A 7,785-nucleotide genomic window follows, 5' to 3' on the forward strand; every position below is an offset into this window, starting at 1 on the left:
TCATTGATGTTTCTGTCTCTCTCTCTCCTTCTCCTTTCCTCTCTCTGAAATCAATAAAGATATATTTTTAAAAATAATTTAAAAATAAAAAAGAGAGAGAAAACTCAAAAGACAAACTGTAGGGACCATTTGGGTTGTAATTCTGTTTCCCCAGTTCCCTTGATCTCGACCCCAATGCCCTCACCACCTCACTCACCCACAAACTTACCTTTTTATGTCTTGGAGTATTTCCTTTCATTAATTAATGCCATGGTCCCCCTTTCAGATTCCATGGTATTTTTTCATGAGAGTATATTAATAGTGAGTTACCTGTAGGACCTGTGCATTATTATCTAGCAGCATGTGCATCATCCCTGGGATTGTCTGCCTAGTCTCTTCAGTAACCAATCCACTATGCTGTACACCTGAAACTAATTAAAATAATATTACATATAATCTGTAATTGAAAAAATATAAAAATTAACATAAAAATTAAAAATAACCAATCTAAATCCTATATAGCCTTAAATTCTACCTCTTCTAGCCTTCATTGGCCTTCCCTTCCTTCCCTGAACAATCTAACATATTTTGCCATTATACACCACCTTTTGGTATGTGGGTGCCTTTCCCTAGGTAGATGTCCTTTATCCTCTCTACTGCACCCCACACATGAATACTTAGCCTGGGTTCAGACATAGTACCTTCTACATCCCTACCCTTGGCAACATAGCCTGACATAGTGTCTGTTACATAAAAGTTCTCAACAGCAACTGATTCAATGATGGTGAACTATCATTACCCAGAGAAGGGTGCTTATTTGTATATTATGGGCCCTTCTTATTTTTTCTCCTGTTCAGTTTCCCATCTCTATGCTCAAGACCAAGAAAGCACTATTTGTCAATGTGGAATTCAAGAGAAAAAAAGCTTTCAGCAGTTACAAAGAAACATACCTTTTATTTGTCAAAATACTTGGAGTTAGGAAGACCAACTGTGTTGATTTCCCCTGGACTGAAAAGATCCATGGTATACAGGACTTCCTTTGTTAACACTGGGATAATTCTGGTAAAACTGGGATGGTTGATCAACCTACCTGGGCCTTACGTTTTTCTACCTGGTTATAAAAGACGTATTTAACTATAGTGTGAGTCTATTTCATGAAAAGAATAATTATGTCATCATATAGTAACAGAATATGTGAGTTTTAAATAACTCAAGAAGTCCATTCCTTTAATTTCACAAATGAACAAGCTGAGGAGACCCAGAAAAAGGAAAGCAGCTTAATGTAGCATTATACTGATCTCCTGGCTCCAAATCCAGTGCTCTTTTCAACATGATCTGCACTTCTAATTCAGTAGTTAAAAATCAAGGATGTGGCCAGTGCTGAGCTAGGTAATATGGCCAGTGTCTAAAATATGAGATATTTAGAATGTGTTTCAAGAGAAAAATTAGCAAGTATTAGACAGCTAGCATATATAATCAAATATGTGGTGGTAACAAATATACCAAACTGAAGCATTGTACAAGCCGATGAAACTAACAGTAATTACTACCATTTAAAGGGCACTTGGGTTTTGTCAGATACTGGGCCTGGTGATTCAGGTATTTCCAACTGACTGCAAGGTAGATATTATTAGCCCCATTATATAAATCAAAGAAGTGAAGCTCACTGAGGTGAGATCACTTGCCAAAGGTCACACTGCTAAGAACTGATGAATGCTAAAAGTAAAACCTGATCTGTTTCACTCCAAAGCTAGAGTTCAATCCACTGATTCTCAGGCTGAATTTCCTTTACTCTTTATTAACTGTTTTAACAATATTTATTCCCTGGACATGAGTTTTATTACCTTAGATAATGATATTGGTTTGTTAATGCATCCATTTATTTATTCATTCAACAAACATTTCCTGAATGCCTTCTATGTGTCAGGCACAGGCATAGAGGGAATAGAAAGAAAAAGGGAGACAAAGAGAGGTTCAAGAATGTCTAAAGTATGATGATTCATGGTTCTTGCTCTGACCACAATGTAATGAGAGAAGCTGTTGTGTAACATAGTGCTGTGGTATACAGAGGAGACAGCACTAAGTCTGCTATGGACTGATAAAGTGCATTTTAAGTTGGGTCTTGAAGGAATCTCATTGGAAATGAGGGAAAGCTTTACAAATTGAGTAAAGTGTACGCAAAAAGAAGTTGGAGGGAAAAGATAGTTGTATTTCAATGGAGAGTGGGAATGTGTGTGCATGTGTGTAAGTGGGAAGATGAAGCTTAAGAAGGAATGGGAAGTCTCAGATTTAAGACCCTATCTACTAGGCTAAGGTGTTCAAACTTTATCCTGTGGGCAATTTAGATTGGAATCTTTGTCTTTCTCCCTCCCCTCACCCCCCCGCAGTTTTTGATATTTGGGTGTGTATTTTCTCTCTTGCTATAAGGTAATGCACACTCACTGCAACAAATTCATATATATCAGAAGTTTAGAACATAAAAGTAAAAGGTTTCCCTTCCTCTCGGCCCCTTATTTTACAAATTAGGAGGTTTTAAGTAGGAAAGAAACATGATTAATTTATGTTTTAGAAATGTTTACAGTGATGTGGAAATTGATGAGAGAAAGCCACAAAGTACCCTCATATTCTTTTACCTTCTTAGGTGTTATGAAGATGGGTTCATACCATCAAAGACAAAGAATTAAAAATAAATTAAGCCCAATTTTTCACAAATGTTTAAGTTCTTACTATGAATAAAACACTGAAGTATGTGCAAATATATACAGGATAATGCTCCTACCATCAAAAGTTTTACTATCTGATAATGGGTAAAGGCTCATGAATTATAAAAAATGACCTTTCCACTTGGGTCTTTTCAGTTTCAAATTTTAAAAACTAAACAAAGAAATTTTCTGAAAATATATATTCTGTAATAATTGGCACAGATAAAAACAGTTCCCTCTTTAACTAACTTTTCTATGATTGAACTTAACGGGAAAAATTATCTCTATATATTTTGGTAACCTCCCTTTCTGGTTTATTTTCTTAACAAATATTTCATATTTCATCTTTCTAAAGTATGCCTGAAGTAGTCATGATCATCCCATTGAAGGATTTATGTGTGTTCCAGTTCTTAAAGTACCTGTATATTTCTAAAAGTATGTTTTTTAAAGGTTTTGTAGAGATAGATGATTTTTAAAATTCCAAAAGTGATTAACTTTAATATCTAGCATACAACTAAATATCAAATATTAAATGACAAGAGCAATATAGGTGTCAGAGCACTAGGGATCAGGAGATTAGGATTAAACTTTTGAGTTTGTCACTTACTAGTTGTACAACTTATTTCACTTATGAAATGAGAATAATAATACTTGCTTTACCTGCACAACAAAGTTAGAGAAAGCATAAAATGAAAAACAAAACTCATGTTAAAATATCATTATGAAATTTGGAAATGTTGTATAAATAAAAATTATTTTAATAACATGTTTGTAATAACCTCAATGATCTTCATGATACTAAAATGCCTGTTTAAATTAATTTTAATTTCATGTAAGTATTTTATATGTATCACGTATTCTATATTGTTAATCGAAGCAAGATTCAATTAGGTTGATATAATTATTGTATTAAATAGTTTTTTGGCATTATTATAATCAAATCATTTGAAAATAAGAATAGCATTTCTGGCATGTGTAATAGCATTCTATTTACCAAAATTTTATATTATTTAAATTGCCAATTCCTTTTTAGGAGCATGTCAACTAAATGATCACTTACAATAATTGGTCTGAGCTTATTTCTTCACCTATTTAGGCTAACCTAGAGAAAACAAGTCAAAACAGACTAATCTTCATGGCCCCAACAAAAGAGAATCAATTAAGAATTAAAACTTATAGCCCGGCCGAGCGTGGCTCAGCGGTTGAGCGTCGACCTGGGATCCAGGCGATCGGGGTTCGATTCCCGGTCAGGGCACATGCCCGGGTTGTGGGCTCGATCAATGACTCTCATCATTGATGTTTCTATTTCTCTCTCTCCCTCTCCTTTCCTCTCTCTGAAATCAATAAAGATATATTTTTTTTAAAAAATTAAAACTTATAGGACTATTACCTTTTTCATTTCCAATTTATATGATTTCCAGGTAAAAACAATTGAAAGATAAAAGGTCAAGTTGTGCTGGCCTCTGAGTAAATCATAAGTCTATAGGAAACAACTGCCAGCATCGTTTGATATTACTAACAAAGTTCTCACTTCGTTTGTTATTCTGCCTTACAGTGATTCAAATGTGTGAGAAAGTTTGGTGAAGGGTTTTAGTTTCAAGAAGGTGAAACATATTTCTACCAAGTTGGTGGAGGTGGGGAGAATGAACAAATGCCTACAGTAGTCAATTAATTGTGTCTGATTTGGTTTAAATGGGAGAACCATTAAGTATTCTGATACAGATGTGGCACAGAAGCACAGAACATTCATATGTGCACAAGACATCTGGCCACTTAAAATTAGCATGAGAAAAAGAAAGCATTAAATTTTACAACCATACAGAACAAAATGTCTGAAATTCTATAGCTGAGCTCACTGTTTTTCTTAGCCATTCTCATTGCTTTTTTCCTGTCAGTTATACCACAGATACCACATAATAGCCAACAAGTGAACTAGCTGCATTGTCAGTGAAGCTCTTATGAAGATTAGAAGAAAAGGCAGCTGAACTTCAACATTATTAAAGCCATTTCCAAAAAGATGAATACCACAGGGAACTGCTATATTTCAACTTCAAATTTTTAACATTGCCTTCTGCTGTAAGATTAGATGTGTTTGAAGGAATGGAGAAGAGACCAATAAGGGGCAAGGCCAAGTAAAATCATGCTTAAGAATTAACAATATTTAATGGAAAATATAAATATGTTCCAATAATTTTAAATAATTATGCTAAAATAAAATATAGAAAATAAAATTCCTGGCATGGAAAATATCAAAATTTGATGGTCTCAGCAGCCCTTCCAATACTCTCTGACTCCTCTCCAGTTCTGCTCTTATTTTGAGACCTTTTTTTTTTTTGCTTGTCTGTCAGAAACCTAAATAACAACACTCACAGATAATTAATCATCAATAATTTGGAATAAGAAGACTTACCCCTCACTGCCTTTCCATAAGGGGAAGAAAAGTAGATCAGAAAACCTCCTTACACTAATTTAATAACTTTTTTAAAGTGTTTTTAAAAAAATAAAGACATTGTTATACAGATGAAGGAATAGATAGACAAGGGCTTTAATCAGGTAACATGGTGAGGTCAAATGAGGAGTAGAGGATCAGTCAGGATACCTAAATTTCAGATATAGTTTCTAATTCACCCTGTGACCTTATGTAAGTTAATTGACTTCTCTTCTGAGGTGGTTTTTACATGGGAAAAAACATGAAGGTGATGTTTACGCTGCTGCTTAAAATAGTAAAATATTGCAACGAGTAAATCAGCTATTCAAAAAACATTTTAAAAATTTAATCGTATGTCAAACACTGAGTTTGAATAAGATAATAAATATCAAAACAGCAAGCTTAAATATAACTTAAAGTGTTATTTTTGCTCTAAAAGCTGCCTAACTCTCTAAAGGGATATAGCTTTTACATAAAGAATAGATTAAAAGGGACATCATATTGATTTTTTTCTTCTGTATTTTATATTCTAGGAAATTTTCATTATTGCCTCATAGTTTTCTAGCCTATAAAAACTAACAGAATTGCATAAGAATTTATGCTTTTCCTTCCTACCAGATGTGAAAACTCTTATGTTAGTTATTATTTAAAAGACTGCTAATATGGACACTGCATAGCAACTATGATTGTTCCTAATACGTCTAATCAGTCTCTTAATTGATTACTTATAAAAAGGTGAATATAGAACTAACACTTAATGAGCACCTATTGTTGGACATACTTTACTTATGAAATTTCATTTAATCCTAATAAATGTTTGGCAAGATATGTATTATTCTCCCTATTATATAGTTCCAGTAACCAAGACTAAGTGAGAGGAAAGTCACTTAGGAGAGACTGGTAAAGTTCTAAGACAAACTCAAGTCTCTCTAAAATCCCATGCTTTTACTGACCCATAGAAAGAATACTGTAGCTAGAATAGATCATATTTACAGACAGAGGCCCTGTCGCTCAGAGAAGTCAGATTCTCCATGGAGGCTATACAGCAAGTTAATGACAGAGTTTGATCTAGAACACATGTTTCTGTTTCCGGTTTACTGTATTTTTTCTTAATTTTCACTAAATTTATAGTGCCAATTTAGCTGTCTTCATGATATATGATTAAATCATTAGATAAGAAGTTAAGCAGTATTATTCTTAAAATTTATAATTTATTAAAAGTTGTTTTCCACAAAAACTAAATTTAAAAGGGAAATCACTTTACTATATGAACACAAGTTGGAAATATTTGTACATTGTTATAGCTATCAGTTTCTTGCCATTTTAAAGGTTTTATCAACTTGTTTCTTTGTTGATTGGTTTCTCACATAAAATAGAAAACATTACTAAAAATTGCAATTGAAAACATACCAAATGAGATTAAAGATGGCAGTGGACTGATTGGAAGTTACACTTACACTCTCCTGGGACCAAACTGGAATTACAACTAAAATATAGGAAAACCATCCTGAATAATCAACTGCAACTGAAGATGAGCTAGAGAGCACCCTCATAACCAAGGAGGAAAAATGGAGACCACATAGGGACTGGTAGGAAGTGCTGAGGCTCAAGAGGGCTGGCTGAGCTCCCACAGGCAGCAGGTGAAGATCCAGAGGGATATCTCAGCTATGGGGAGTTCTCACTGAGGACTTAGGGGTCTAAACCCCAGGCTGGGCTTCCCAGCCAAGAGCATCAGAACTGAGAAAGTTGCCCACAAAACATCTGGCTGTGAAAAGCAGCAGGGTTTCTGTCTGCCAAGGAGAGGCAGCTGGAACTGCAGGAACCCTCTTAAAGAGCCAATGCACAAAGTTTTGTGTGCAGACACTTACCTTGGGCTCCAGCAGAGGGAGGGCAGAGTGGACTGGAGCTGTGTGAGGAGAATCTAGGGTTGTGGGCTCTGGAGCAGAACTCAGAGGGCACCCCTCTGGATTCCTGTGCTGAATCATTCCCCCATACTGCAGAGGCAGACATTTACCTTCCAAGCAGCTTTTACCTGAGGAGAGGCAATTGCCCCACCCTGCTGGAAAACCTCTCACCCTAACCCTCGGAGTTTCTACAGCCTGAAGCTCATTAAGAGAATCAAATTAATCAACCTACAGCCAGAGGCAGACCTCAGAATGCTTTGAGGCTTTGCCTAATCTGCATCAGGACCAGAGCCTTAGAAAAGCAGACTTTTGTGTGCACCTTGGTCCTATCCAAATGCACCCAGCCCCAAAAGAGAAGCCCCAAGATGTGGGTTGTTGATAGCTCCAAACAGGATACTCAAGGCAATTCACAAACAGTATTTGACATTGGCCTGAACCAGAAACTTCTCAAAAACCTGAGAGTCCTCGCAGGCTTACCTAATACATAGAAACAAACCCAAATAGGCAGCCAAAATTGGGAGACAAAAAATAAGCCCCAAGTGAAAGAACAAGAGAATTCTTCAGAAGAAGAGCTAAATAAAATGGAGATAAGCAACCCATCAGATGTAGAGTTCAGAATATTCATTGTAAGGATGCTCAACAGCATGAAAAAAGATATGGAAACTATGAAGGAAATTAAGAATGACATAGCAGAAATAAAGAATACATTGGAAGGAATAAATAGCAGATTAGAGGAAGACAAGGATCAGATCAGTGAATTAGAAGACAGAGT

The sequence above is a fragment of the Miniopterus schreibersii genome (genome assembly GCF_964146895.1).
Source record: "Miniopterus schreibersii genome assembly, chromosome: X".
Taxonomy (NCBI): domain Eukaryota; kingdom Metazoa; phylum Chordata; class Mammalia; order Chiroptera; family Miniopteridae; genus Miniopterus; species Miniopterus schreibersii.